Genomic DNA, 12887 nt, shown 5'->3' on the forward strand with positions numbered 1-12887 from the left:
GTTTATTTGTTTTGATGCAGGGATTTTGTGTGTGTGTTCATCAGGATTCAAGGAAATATACTTTGCCAATATACAGTATTATTAAGCTTCCATATTCAATTGAGGATGCTGTAACGTTCACAACCCCGCAGAGCCGGGCTTGCATCTAGCTGCCTGCTGCACTGACATGATTGAAAAATAACAAGATACCTTACTGTCTACTTATCTATTATTTTATTATCGAATAGTAGTGTAGCCTACTAACTCACCTTTTGCTGCACTACCATGTTCACGTAGTACATCCTTATGCTCTCTGGCAATGTGACGGTTTCCAAAAGGAATATTTGCTAATTCTCAGTCTCGTCACAATTTCTTTCGATTTTCTCATTCTTAACTTTGATTTATACTTTGCATTTATTTAGGCTATAAGGTTTGCAACTTCACTAAAACAATATTTGAACTCCATAACCTCAGGCCTATAGCTTATTTTGCATGTTCCCAAACCAACAGATCACAAAGCACATTCTGGGTTGAGCGAGCGGCACTGAGCGGACTGAGAGAGTGGAGTGGAATCTTCAAAAAGGCTCTCTCCATTCAGGTGAAATTATCACCACTCTGCTCTCACTCTCCTCTGTATGTATGAAAGGCCCGACATAGCCACTTTGGCTCAACCAATGGTGTGCATTTTGGGTGAGAATACCTGTTTGCAGAAATTGGGAACCTGATTGAAATGTTGCCAAAATATGTGCGGTTAGCTCATTCAAATAGACTTCAGTTTTTTTCTGTCTGCCACAAGATGTTCTATTATAGAGTGATTAGTCACATGGCATTTACAGCATGTGCTCAAAACTGAGTGCAAATGAAGCAAACATGGCAGCATCCAGGCTGCATACTTCCAGGGCAGCATGCGCAATCCAAGCAACTGCCATTGAGATAAATGGGAATGCTATCAAAGAGCTCTCCCAGATAGTCAGATAGTATTTTAGATCTCTTTAGTTTGAAACTACAAATTGCAGCTTTAAACAAAGTAGCTACAAAGCTGTCTGATAGGCTTATAGGCTTACAATTTGCTCTTTAAATCAATACCCTAAAGAAGGATCTTTTAAACAAACAAGTAACATGCCCAATAGCTCTAATCAAAAAGGTTTAGTCACTTAACATTGGCAGCATAGTTAAATTACTGTAATCGTGCATGTAACAATAAAGAAACAGCCAAATATGACAAAGCGCTAGGCTTACAAGTTATACTAATTAGGCTCTGTAGAATTGGTGTGTTGATGTAGGTCAGCATGCTACCACTTTAGGGCAGCAGACTGCCTTTTTTACTTGGGCAATATGGTAACATGACAATAAGCATGTAGTCATTTTAGCTTAAGAACAGACCCAACCTCTGTGTCAGTAGAAATAGAGTAAATAGGTAATCCATTTTAACAGTGTCACAGATTTCAAGTTCAAGGGAAGAAACATTAGATGCAATTTAATATAAGTGCCTTGGTCAGATCTCACCTATATTTTGCTATTGGGATTTCTAAATGCTGTCAGTATGCCAACTTTCCTTGCAATAATATAACAGCCACACAATAGAATGAACTGACTCATAGCACACCATATTTTTGTGACTTTTCTGTGCTTTAATGGCCTTCTGTTGTTGCTTTCATCTGAACTGTATGATCTTTGATTTCACATATTCTTGTTTGAAATCTCAAACTAGTTTTATCTCATTGTTGGATTTTTCAGACAAGGCTGAAGAGACTGGTGATGTCATTGTTTGTATTAAGATGACAAATATGGTTATCTGGCTTTCCTCGCCGGCACTGGATTATTCACCCAAAAATGATTTTCATCATTTACTCATCCTTGTGCCATCCCATATGTGTATGACTTATCAACTCAAATATAGATTTTTAGAAGAATTTCTCTGCAGTTTTGGTCCATACAATGCATGTGAATAGGTGCACATTTTTGAAGCTACCAAAATCACATCAATCAGCATAAAAGTAATCCATAAGGCTCCAGTGTTTAAATCTAGTCAAGTAATTTTTATTTGTATAGCTCCTTCCACAACACACATCGTTTCAAAGCAGCTTTACAGAAGATTGTGCATTAACAGAAGATAAAACTGCTAAATCTATATTTAAGATTTAATGTCGAGGAATCATCATTGTGTAGTTTTATCAAATATGTTTAAAATGTGAATTGTGTTTAAAAATAAGTAATTCAATAAAATGTGTATTTATAACCCCAGTGAGCAAGCAGAAGGCGACTTTTTCAAGGAAAACAAAACTCCATAAGATGTTGGTTAATGGAGAAAAATAACCTTGGGAGAAACCGGACTCACTGTGGGGGCCAGTTCCCCTCTGGCTAACATCATGAATATAATGTAAATATTACTTATGTATAGTTAAAGTCATGGTTTAAAATGATTAAACTAAGTAAGTGTTAGGGTCAGTGTTTAAACATCGATTTTGTTTGAACTGTAAGATTAATGACCAATGTCTTTGAAGTCCATCCAAGATTAACTGCAGAAGTTCACATAGATGCAATTGTCCTTGTTAGTTGGCTGATGAAGGTTTTTGTTGGCAATTAATTGATAGTCTATGTATTCCATTCCTAGAGTGTAGTCCATCATTAGTAAAATAGTTTAGATTAGTTAGGTGCATCGCAGTTCAAACTGGCCGGTCATTTCAGTGAGGTCTATCCTAAATCCAAGGTTCAGGCAATGGCATATGAAGTATCCCATGTCTTATGGTTGGAGTTGCATCAGTTCATGATCTGAAGTCCATCGTAAAAGACTGAAGTGATGTTTGGCTGGCACCATCTGCATTTAGTCATCATCACACAGCGACATGTAGCAGTGGAGTCCAACATGAAGCAGGAATGGAGCTGGAGCCAGCCAGTTCTGGTGACCTCAGGATAGGAGTCCCGAGGTTGTGACAGAGAAACAAATAGAATAATATTAGCACTGATGCCATTCAATTTATTGCAGAGTTATAAATCATGATCACTGTTGCTGGTTCTGGCAGACCTAACTAAAGCAGCCTAATTGTGGGATCAAGTATAAATTAGGTGTATGCATGGCTAAATAGATCTAAATAATCTTTAGTCTAGACTCGTGTGAGTTTGTCTGCATCTCCAACTGTGTTAGGAAGGCTATTCCATAGTTTAGGAGCCAAATATGAAAAAGATCTACCTCCTTTTGTAGATTTTGGTATTCCAGGAACTATTAACGGGCCAGAATTTTGCGATCGTAATGAATGTAATGGAATATAGCGTGGTAGAAGGTCACTTAAATACTGCAGAGATAGACCATTCAAAGCTTTGTACGTAGTTAACGTAATTTTTTAATTAAAACAAAATTTAACAGGTAGCCAATGTAAAATGGGGCTAATATGATCATATTTCTTGGTTCTCGTCAGCACTCTGGCTGCTGCATTTTAAATCAATTGAAGTTTATTTATTGATCTTGATGGACATCCTCCCAGTGATGCATTACAATAATCTAGTCTTGAGGTCATGAACGCATGAATTCGTTTTTCGGCATCAGCTATGAGAGCATGTGTCGTAATTTAGCAATATTTCTTTGGTGGAAGAATGCTGTTCTACAAACATTGGTAATTTGATTTTCAAAGGACAGATTGGTATCAAATATAACACCTAAGGTCTTTGCTGTTGAAGATGATGTAACAGTACATCCATTGAGAGTCAAAAGATATTTTAGCAGGGTATAATTTATGTATTATATCAATGTATTCAGAAGCGAAATGATAAGTGTGGGTGATAAACAGATCAATATATAAGTTCTTTTAATATAAATTGTCCTCCCAGCTCAGTCAGTCTCCACTTTAATTTTACATTCTACAAGCATATCACCTCCTACTGGGATGGGAGAAGAAAAGAAGAAGAAAAAATTTATATTTTTTTCTCACCCACACCTTTAATATAACTTCTGAAGATATGGATTAAAACACTGAAGTTGTTTGGATTACTTTTATGATGCCTTTCTGTGCCTTTTGGAGCATCAACTTTTTGGCACCCATTCACTTGCACTGTATGGCCCTACAGAGCTGAAATATTCTTCTAAAAATCATAATTTATGTTCTGCAGAAGAAAGAAAGTCATACACGTCTGTGATGCATGAGGGTAAGTAAATATTTGGGTGAACTATTCCTTTAAGAACAATTACTGTTGCACTTGTGAAGATGGATTTTAAAATTCTTTGTGTTTTTGCCTGCACTATACTGCAAAACACATGCTTGTGTTTAAAGCAGCACTGTGCAATCTCAGAGGTAACCTTGAAAGTGGTATTTTGCTAGGAAGCCTTCCACTAGTCCACTCTAAGACTAAAAGTCTCCTGTTTGAATGCCAAGGGTACTCTATGAGATTGTTGGACAGAGGCAGGTAGCTGCTCATACATCCTTGGCATTGATTTCTTTGGTCGCAGATGAAAGCCACAGGCTGAGTAGCTATTTGATATGGGGCATCCCAAAAGGCACATCAATCAGATTTCTAAGGTAGACAATCTTATTTATTTACTGCCTTACCAAGTCATTAAGATGTCTAACCTTCTCTTCCTGGGCTTTCACATTCACTCTTTCATCCATCAAAATTTGTCCTGGTTTCACAGATGCCTTATGCCTGTTTGACTCTGATTTGTGGAGAAATGTCTTATTAAAAAACAGATGCAGTGATATAATGCTATGCTATGCTAATGCTAAGTTATGAGATTTGAGCCCCACTATCTGTTCAGCCCAGAGTCTACTTGTTAATTCACCCAGCCGAAGCAGAAAATGGGCCTTGTATGTTTAATGAAAATTAAATTACCTATTTTCACTCATGAAATTTTAAAAGCAAAATGGGTATGAATCTGTGAAGTAGCAAATGAGAAAGACAGGAGGAGTATGGTGTCACATAGTAAATGATCTCTCCATAATTTGTTCCTTTCCTCTGCTTATTAATGAGGAAGTTCTCTCTCTCTCCCTAGCTTTTTTCCCTCATTGTTGTTGCTGTCATATTGCTTCTTTGCAGTATTGACAGAAACACATTCTTTGTTACCGCAATAATTAATCGGTGTTATCATATCACAAACCTGAGACCGTGATTGCAAATCCCTTAGTAATTAATCATTCCTTCCTCTTTGTACCACTTTCCTTTTACTTCCACCAAACCAGATAGCTACACACTTTATCTTTACACATACACACACTCACACACCCACATCCGTTAGATAGTAGTGTTGCTCTGTAACACTTTTCGCCTGACAGCTAAGCTTCCCAAACCTCAAGCACTCCACTTCAGGGTGTTGATAGATGCTATTCATGCAGTTCACCCCTGGGCACTCTTACAGGAAGATGGGCCAACGTGATTAGCTCAGGGCTGAAGGGACCAGAGGGTAGCACACATGGCAATGGCTTGTAAGACTTAGTAAATCTCAGATATCAATAAGCAGAAGTGTTGCACAGTGCTGTTGAGGCGGTTGCTTGAAACCGATCACCTGTTCCTCATAGATAAGATATGCTTCAGAAGAGACTATGGAAAAATATGGTTAAAAAAGTTTTAATATGAAAGTGAAGATCTGTTGAAGTTTAGATGGATAGAGAGGATTGGAGAACCCAGTGAGGGACATCAGGACAGGTAAGCACCTGTGATAGAGATAAAGATGAGGATTTTATGTAGCATTTGGATGCCCACAGTGCATGTATCTGATGTGAAGTTCTATTGAGGCAGTTAAACAAGCTGACACACATCCATTCTTTAGAATAAATCAGATCTCAGTAAAACTCCATGGCCCTGAGTGGCTCCTTTCTCCGTTTGTTGATGCGTGATGGCCTGAGCCATTTGATTTCCAAAAAGAGCCTTTCAACCTCTAAAGTGTGGTCAAAGGGAACAGAAGACTGTTTGTTACCCTCACACTGAGCTCACAGAAATGGTCATGGATGTGAGGAGTCCATGCTCTGTGTGTGTGCTGAGAAGGCCAGGTCAACTCCCAGTGACAGTCCTTTCTGGACAAAGTCAATTGCAAAGCACCATAAAGGACCTCAGACTCAGGCTCTTTTGTCCACTCATTTTCTCCCAGCATGAGGGGAGCTCCCATTGATGTAGAGACCGAAGAATAAAACGTCCACTCCTTGCTTTTTTTAAGCAAAAAAATACAAATGAAACATACTGCTGTCACCTTTACCCTGCTATTCTGAAGGCTTTTAGTCTTTAAGGTTTTTGGTTTTGTTTTTTGTGGATTTTTTATTTTTGTTGCTTTGTGTGGTCACTTACATAAAGAGGAAAAAAATGGCCTTAATGAAAGGTCACCTTAAGTGCTAATTGTCAATACTGGATCAATTTGCCAGGGCAAATATCCCTCAGCAGCACATAATTGAGAGTCTGATCTGATTTTAGCCCTGCATATTTTCACTACGGAATTGATTTCACTCCTGGCTTGAGACTTCTTAATATAGTCATAACTCACTTCAGAGAAAAAGTGAAGGCTCTAATTCTAAAAGCAGAACCAAGGAGCTTTTTAAAGTGAACATGAATCCAAAATGACCCTATTTACTTTCTTAATTCATGTTCTTGGTCTTATTGTGTGCAACACATCAATGTAAGTTATTCCAAAAAATATTTTTTGTCATTGTAATCTTTCATCAAAATGTAATAACTTGCTCCACCTCTGAAATGACTTTACATTTCAGCTAATGTCACCTAAGCCACACGGTCAGGTGAAATAATTTTTAACAATAGTAAAATAACAATAGCAAAATAACTGTTTAGGCATTGTTTTAGGGTACTGTTGTTGGTAATGCAGCCCTTCAAAAATCCTGCCAATATTTAATGCAGTAATTTAATACCAGATAACGTTTATGTAGTAATGTTGTCAATAATAGCAATAATAGACTTGATAAAAAAGCATATATCGAGATGCTCTCGAAGTTGAACTTGATTTTTGAACCTCTGTGTCTTTGTCACCATCTTGGATCCAAGCAGGTTGAGGTACAAATAAATATGGTCTAATTCCTGGGATAAAATTGTCATCTTCCTTATAATCAACTGCAAATTCGCATTCAGGTTTGGCTCTGTACTGATATGGAACACCCACTTTTCACAATCCAAACAAAAACCTGATGGATAAAATCAAGCACTGTTCTACATTGTTGTTCTTGTTGAATGTTATTTTTCTCACAGAGATATGTTACATTTTGGAAATAGGTTATGAATGCCTTTGCATTTTGACTTTAAACTCAGGGTGCCCCCCCACCCCTCCCACCCCTCCCATCCCTAAACTATTGCTCTGATAATAGTCTAATGGGACATTCACTGCTATCTTAGTGTGTGCTCAGAATCAGAAACCTCTGCAGAGTGAATTAAGCAATATTTATGATGATTTAAGGAGAGAGAGCTCCATTAATGATACGTGCAATAAATATAGTATCATTCAGCTGGTCTTTGGTTCTGCTGGAAGAGAATAAAGGATGATGCTTGCTTTTACTGCCATTTTTGGAGACACAGCCCACAATTTCCCAGTGTGAGGTGTCTATTACCACAGACAAATAGCAGCTGAAGAGCATCTAAATTTGTGTGTCCTCCACTATCTGGGATCTGTCAGGCGCTGCAATGGGAATTAATATTTTACATTTCCATTTGCAGAGGAGAATGCTTGTAAAAAGTAGATATGGAGAATTATGGGGGCATCCAGGCAGCCAGCACTCATTTCATGAAACGTCATCATGGAATAAACATTCTACCAGATCATATGCTGTAAGTTCATGATTGATGAATTCAGAAACATAAATTGGACATGCAAGAAGCATTTAAAATTACATGACACATGTAGAGAATCATGGTGCCAGTTTGATCGAAGAAACAGGACAAATAGGTACTGTGCTGTGTGTGTTGCCCCCCTCTCATTGAAGCATAGAGTGGAAATAGTTTATGTAGTACATTTATGTGATGCCTTGAGAGAGGAAGATATTTATCCAAGACGATGTAGCCTAAGGGAGAGTAAAAATACACTTTCTGAACCTCTAATAGAGGACTGGGCAGTCAAGCTCACAGTATCTTGGAAAGAGGTCATTAACTAATAAACAACTTAGCACTGTGAAACACTATATTTGAAGATACTCCAGAGAGTTAGAATCTGATAACTGTCCTATTTGAAGGTGCCTGTGTATATTCACTGCAGTGTGCGTGTGGGTTGGGGGATTCTTGTAGAGTTTGTCCTCCACACTGCCCCTGGTGGATTTTTTAAAATGTTATTACACTTTTAAAGGCGGTTTATACTTCTCTGTCAAACCTACCAAACATACTTGGCGTAGTGGCCAACGTGTTGGTTTGCATTTAGAGTTCTGCGTTGGTGTGTCTGCTTCATTTTGAGAGAAAATCATCGGGTATTTATGGTACATATAATTTATTGTAAATGTTGCCTGCCTTGCAGTGAGAAAATAAATCAGGTATATACGCTATGGTTGCTTTTGAATCTCTTAATAATAAATAAATGATGTGGCATACTTTGACACTCTGTGCTGAAAAAAAATTAATCAATAAATGCTTGCTTGACCAGTGGGTGTTGTTTTAAAGCTTAAAATTTTTACTATGCATTTGGCCAAAATAAGCAACTCTTAACAGGCTTTTTTTTTTTTTTTTATCTGCTGACAAATTAGAAGTGTTCCGTTTTCATAACTTATGAAACAACAAGTATTGTTTCACTCATATACCTTATGTTTAGAGAGTAAAAGAGCCAAGAAAAAAGTTTTATTAGATGTAAACAGATGTGTCTTTAGTTGCGTTTTTGCTTGTTCAAATAAAGCAGAATAGAAAAACAGCAGATGCTCACAAAAATGAAACGGGTCCAAACACAATGTGACATGATCACTGATCAGTGAATACAGATGCATAGATAAAATAATCTTGGAAAAAATGCACCTCTACCTCAGATAATATCTTGTCATGCTTGGGTGAGGTCTTTGGTAACGCAGCGGAGCAATCACAGCTGTTGTTGTCTGCGTTGACGTGATGCACAGTTGCACATTTGCAGAGGTGTACGTCAGGCTACGGTGTAGGCTATGCCATAATGGCGGTAGCTACAGGTAGTCTACGGCATAGGTTCGACACAGAAGTATAAACTGGCCTTTAGATAGGAGACCTCGATGCTTTGCTGCTATTTGAAAAAGAGCACTGGATTTAAACTCATTCTGCACCCATCCCATCATTATAGTTTAATCACAAAACTGCTGAGCTATGTCCTTTATCACCCACTTAATGTTTTGTGTTTAAAGAAATAAATAGAATTTGTGTTAAGTGTGTGTTTAAAATGATGAAGACTCTTATGAGGTGAAGACCTAGTGGCCAAGGCTAGAAAAAGTATTTTATTCTATATAAGGCAAGTCACTCTTTTATGATGGCTGGCCAGTTAAAATCACCTGACAAGCAGTTAATAAGTACAAACTTCAGATGAATTTGCCTCGAAGTCCAACAATTTTCTAGAAAATGTCAACTTATGTTTCACATCAGTCAGCCTGCAGTGAGATTGCATTAAATACTGTATTAAAGGTCATGGTTCCCATGGTGATGGAAAACCTGGAAATATTAGGGTGATTTGCAAGGAAAAGTCAAATAAATTAAATGTATCTTAATAAATAAATAAAGCCATACAAAATAAATTTGTCAAAAGGTGTGGGAAAACTTTATAGATGCTCCAGAGCATGTGGGGGCAGTAGGGAGATACTGTTGTATCGGTTGTTTAGAAAAGAAGAAGAAGCAGCATGGGGAAAAAAAACAATATCAGATCATTTTTATGCTACTTTCATGTGCTATGATAATTATTACCACTTCTGAAGTCGTAATTACGAGTTCGTCAAGTTGAAGTGCTTTGTTGTCCTAAAGTATAGGAATCATGAAGGTCGGCAGGTTTATTCTTGCATATTTTGTGGGAAAGTCTTATTTTGACATTGTAATTCATGTTAGCCAGCTTGCCTTTCTGTTGATAATTGAATTTTGGTCAAATACATGCTGTTTTATGTGTAAAAGGTTTTAGAATATGCATGAAACGGTCACTGATATACTGGATGTGTATCTATATAACCAATACGGCATGTAATAACAAGGTACCTATATTTATTTAAACATATCATTCATTATAGAAACTTTAAAAAAAAGTTTAAAAAATGTATCCACTACTTATTACTAATTACTTTTGTAAAAAATATAATTAGAATAATAATTAATTTACTTTGAAGATACTTTCTAAAAACAATCAAACCTGCTAAAAACAAAAATGTGACACTTTTAGCTCTTTTACTGCTTTAATTTTGGCTGAAATATTAACCAAACAGCAACACAACAAAGACAGCAACTTAAAAAGATCCAATGCATTTCTAAAAATGCAACTTAACTTTCTTATCTCAAAAATGCTGAAGTAGTATCTTAAGGTGTGTGTGTGTGTGTGTGTGTGTGTGTGTGTGTGTGTGTGTGTGTGTGTGTGTGTGTGTGTGTGTGTGTGTGTGTGTGTCAGCCATCTACAACCTTCTTAGCTGTGTGTGGTATGTATGTGTACAGGAAGCTTGTTTACCTGTGTTTGTGTTGGTGTGAAAGACAGAAAAAGAATACTAATGAAATGAAAACATTTCTGAAAATCCATTTGCAGACAGCTTTGATAGTAAAACCATTGTATATTTGAATGCTTGTTTCTTTATGCATATACAGGTTTGCTTGTGTGTTGCATCATGCATGTCTGTGTGCATGTATGTCTGTTTGTGTGTACATGTGCAGCATGTGTGTGTTTACACAACTTTACTGTGAGTGGATTATTTATATCTCCCTGCTTGTGCTTGGACTAATTGAGTATCCTTTATCACTTGTGCATCTGTAAACCTATAGCATTGTGTTTTATTCTGTACAGTACATAAAGAACATAAAAGAGCTGTTTGCTTAAAGACATCTTTTTCAAGATGCTGTTCTGCAAATGTTTCCACCTTGTGAGCGATATATAAGCTACCTCTGTCAGACAGGAACATGCGCTGTTATCCATATACACTGAAAGCCAATCACCTCTCCTCCCGCAGCAGCTGCAGCTGCAGAGGGACACACAGGGGAGGCTATCGATGATGGGGTAGAGCACGGATATTTGAGGAGGATTTGTTGCCTTGCGTGCCTCAGCCAGGGTTGGGAGCATGCTGAAACAGATCTCGCTGAGATTGATTGTGAGCACATGAAAACCTGAAACGCTTCACTTTCGTTTTAAATTTGAATAAACAACTACACACTGTTGCGTCCATAGTAACGCCACTCACTCATCTTCCATCGCCTCGATACGTGTCCTCTATGCCATGGGGTTTTGTTAGAGCTTATGCTCATTAGCTGACACAGCAACACACATAATAGTACCAGCATAGGAACGAAATGCATTTTAAAATGCATTCTACTTAATGTTATTAGCTTAACAATTAATGTGTAATACAAGTAATGCAATTTTATTCATATCTGTAAGTGTGATTAGATTCTTTAAAATCTGTAACACATTACTTTGTAGAACGATACACCCAACACTGCTCCTCAGCCACGTTGAAAGTTTCTGTCTCTTCCAAACTCGAAAACTTCCAGTCATAATTACGACTTGAGTGGCCATTCATGTGCAACTTCCAAGTAGGAATCTCATGTTTACGATAATTTAGATAGCACGTGAAGGCACGATTACTATACCTTTAAAACCCAGAATGAATGAACAGTAAATGCAAATAGGCTGTGAAGATTGGAAAACAAGGTTGTACTTTGCACACCTGAGCTAGGATGAAGATGTTTGTGTAACAGGAGGCAGCTGGTCTGTGATAGCTGTCCGGTATGTTTAAAACATCACTCCCCTGGCCCTCAAGAAGCATACTATTGACTGACTCTAGGGGCTGTAGTCTTTAGCCTCCTCGTTTGCATACCCATGTCGGCTAACGCCGGTTCGAATCCCGCTCTGAGCGGGTCGAGCAGGACCTGTTACAGTGTTTCTGTGACCTGGATGGGAGTGAGGTTTAGGGGGATGTGTGCAACAAGAGCCAACTGGTATTTGATAGCTGTACGGTATGTGTAAACCTCACTCCTCTGGCCTCAAGAGGCACACTAGCGACTGACACTAGGGGCTGTAGCCTTTAGCCTCTCCGTTAGTGCGACCGCCTCCCATGCAGGATGATGCCGGTTGAAATTACCACTCAGAGTGGGTCGAGCAGGACCAGTGAATTTATAAGAACAGAAAATAAAACAAATGAACATTTCAATGGCCATTCTAAGCCATGCTAGTGCTAATACTAACGACTAATATTTGCATTAGCTTTATTTCTTTTGTTGTGCCTGAGAGACCAGACTGTTCAGAGATGTGCTGAATAGGGCATACAGTAAGACAACATGTAACTTTGGGGACACACCAGAAATTCCATCAGACCGGCGGCTTTCAAAACACTGACACAGCACAAACCCAAAGACACACAGCACCATGAACCACTGCCTCTTGATGCTGTCCTATTAAAAGAGATAGAGGAGAGGAAGAAGAAAGTAGAGAATGGAACAGTTAGTGAAAATATGGACAAAGAGCCTAGCTGAAAATATGGAGAAGAGCCCAGATCTGGATTCCTGGTGAGAGGGATACAGAGAGAGCTTGAATAAAGGAGAGGAGGCTTGTGTGTCTGCTCGAAAGCTGATCTCAGGGGAATGTGCATGCGTATGCATGTGTATGCAATCAGCAGGAATCTTCTCTCGCACTAGCACTTCCCCCTCAAGTGAAGCGTGATCCCAACTGACATTGCTCCATCACTAATGCTGACGGATGCCCATTTGCGGCTTGTCTCATATTTATTTATTTATCTGTTTATTTGCGTCTAGTTTATTTATTGATGGAGCTCAAAGTTGTGTTGGCAAATTTCCATTTGCTGAAAAAGAAGGTT

General features: G+C 38.2%; 1 protein-coding gene across 8 annotated transcripts in view; it reads left to right on the forward strand.

Annotated features, from left to right (window-relative positions):
• The window catches only part of diaph2 (diaphanous-related formin 2), a 559041-nt gene that overhangs the window by 506697 nt on the left and 39457 nt on the right, over window positions 1-12887 (forward strand). The gene's annotated exons all lie outside the window — the stretch shown is intronic.

Source organism: Xyrauchen texanus, chromosome 23 (genome assembly GCF_025860055.1).
Source record: "Xyrauchen texanus isolate HMW12.3.18 chromosome 23, RBS_HiC_50CHRs, whole genome shotgun sequence".
NCBI classification, from domain to species: domain Eukaryota; kingdom Metazoa; phylum Chordata; class Actinopteri; order Cypriniformes; family Catostomidae; genus Xyrauchen; species Xyrauchen texanus.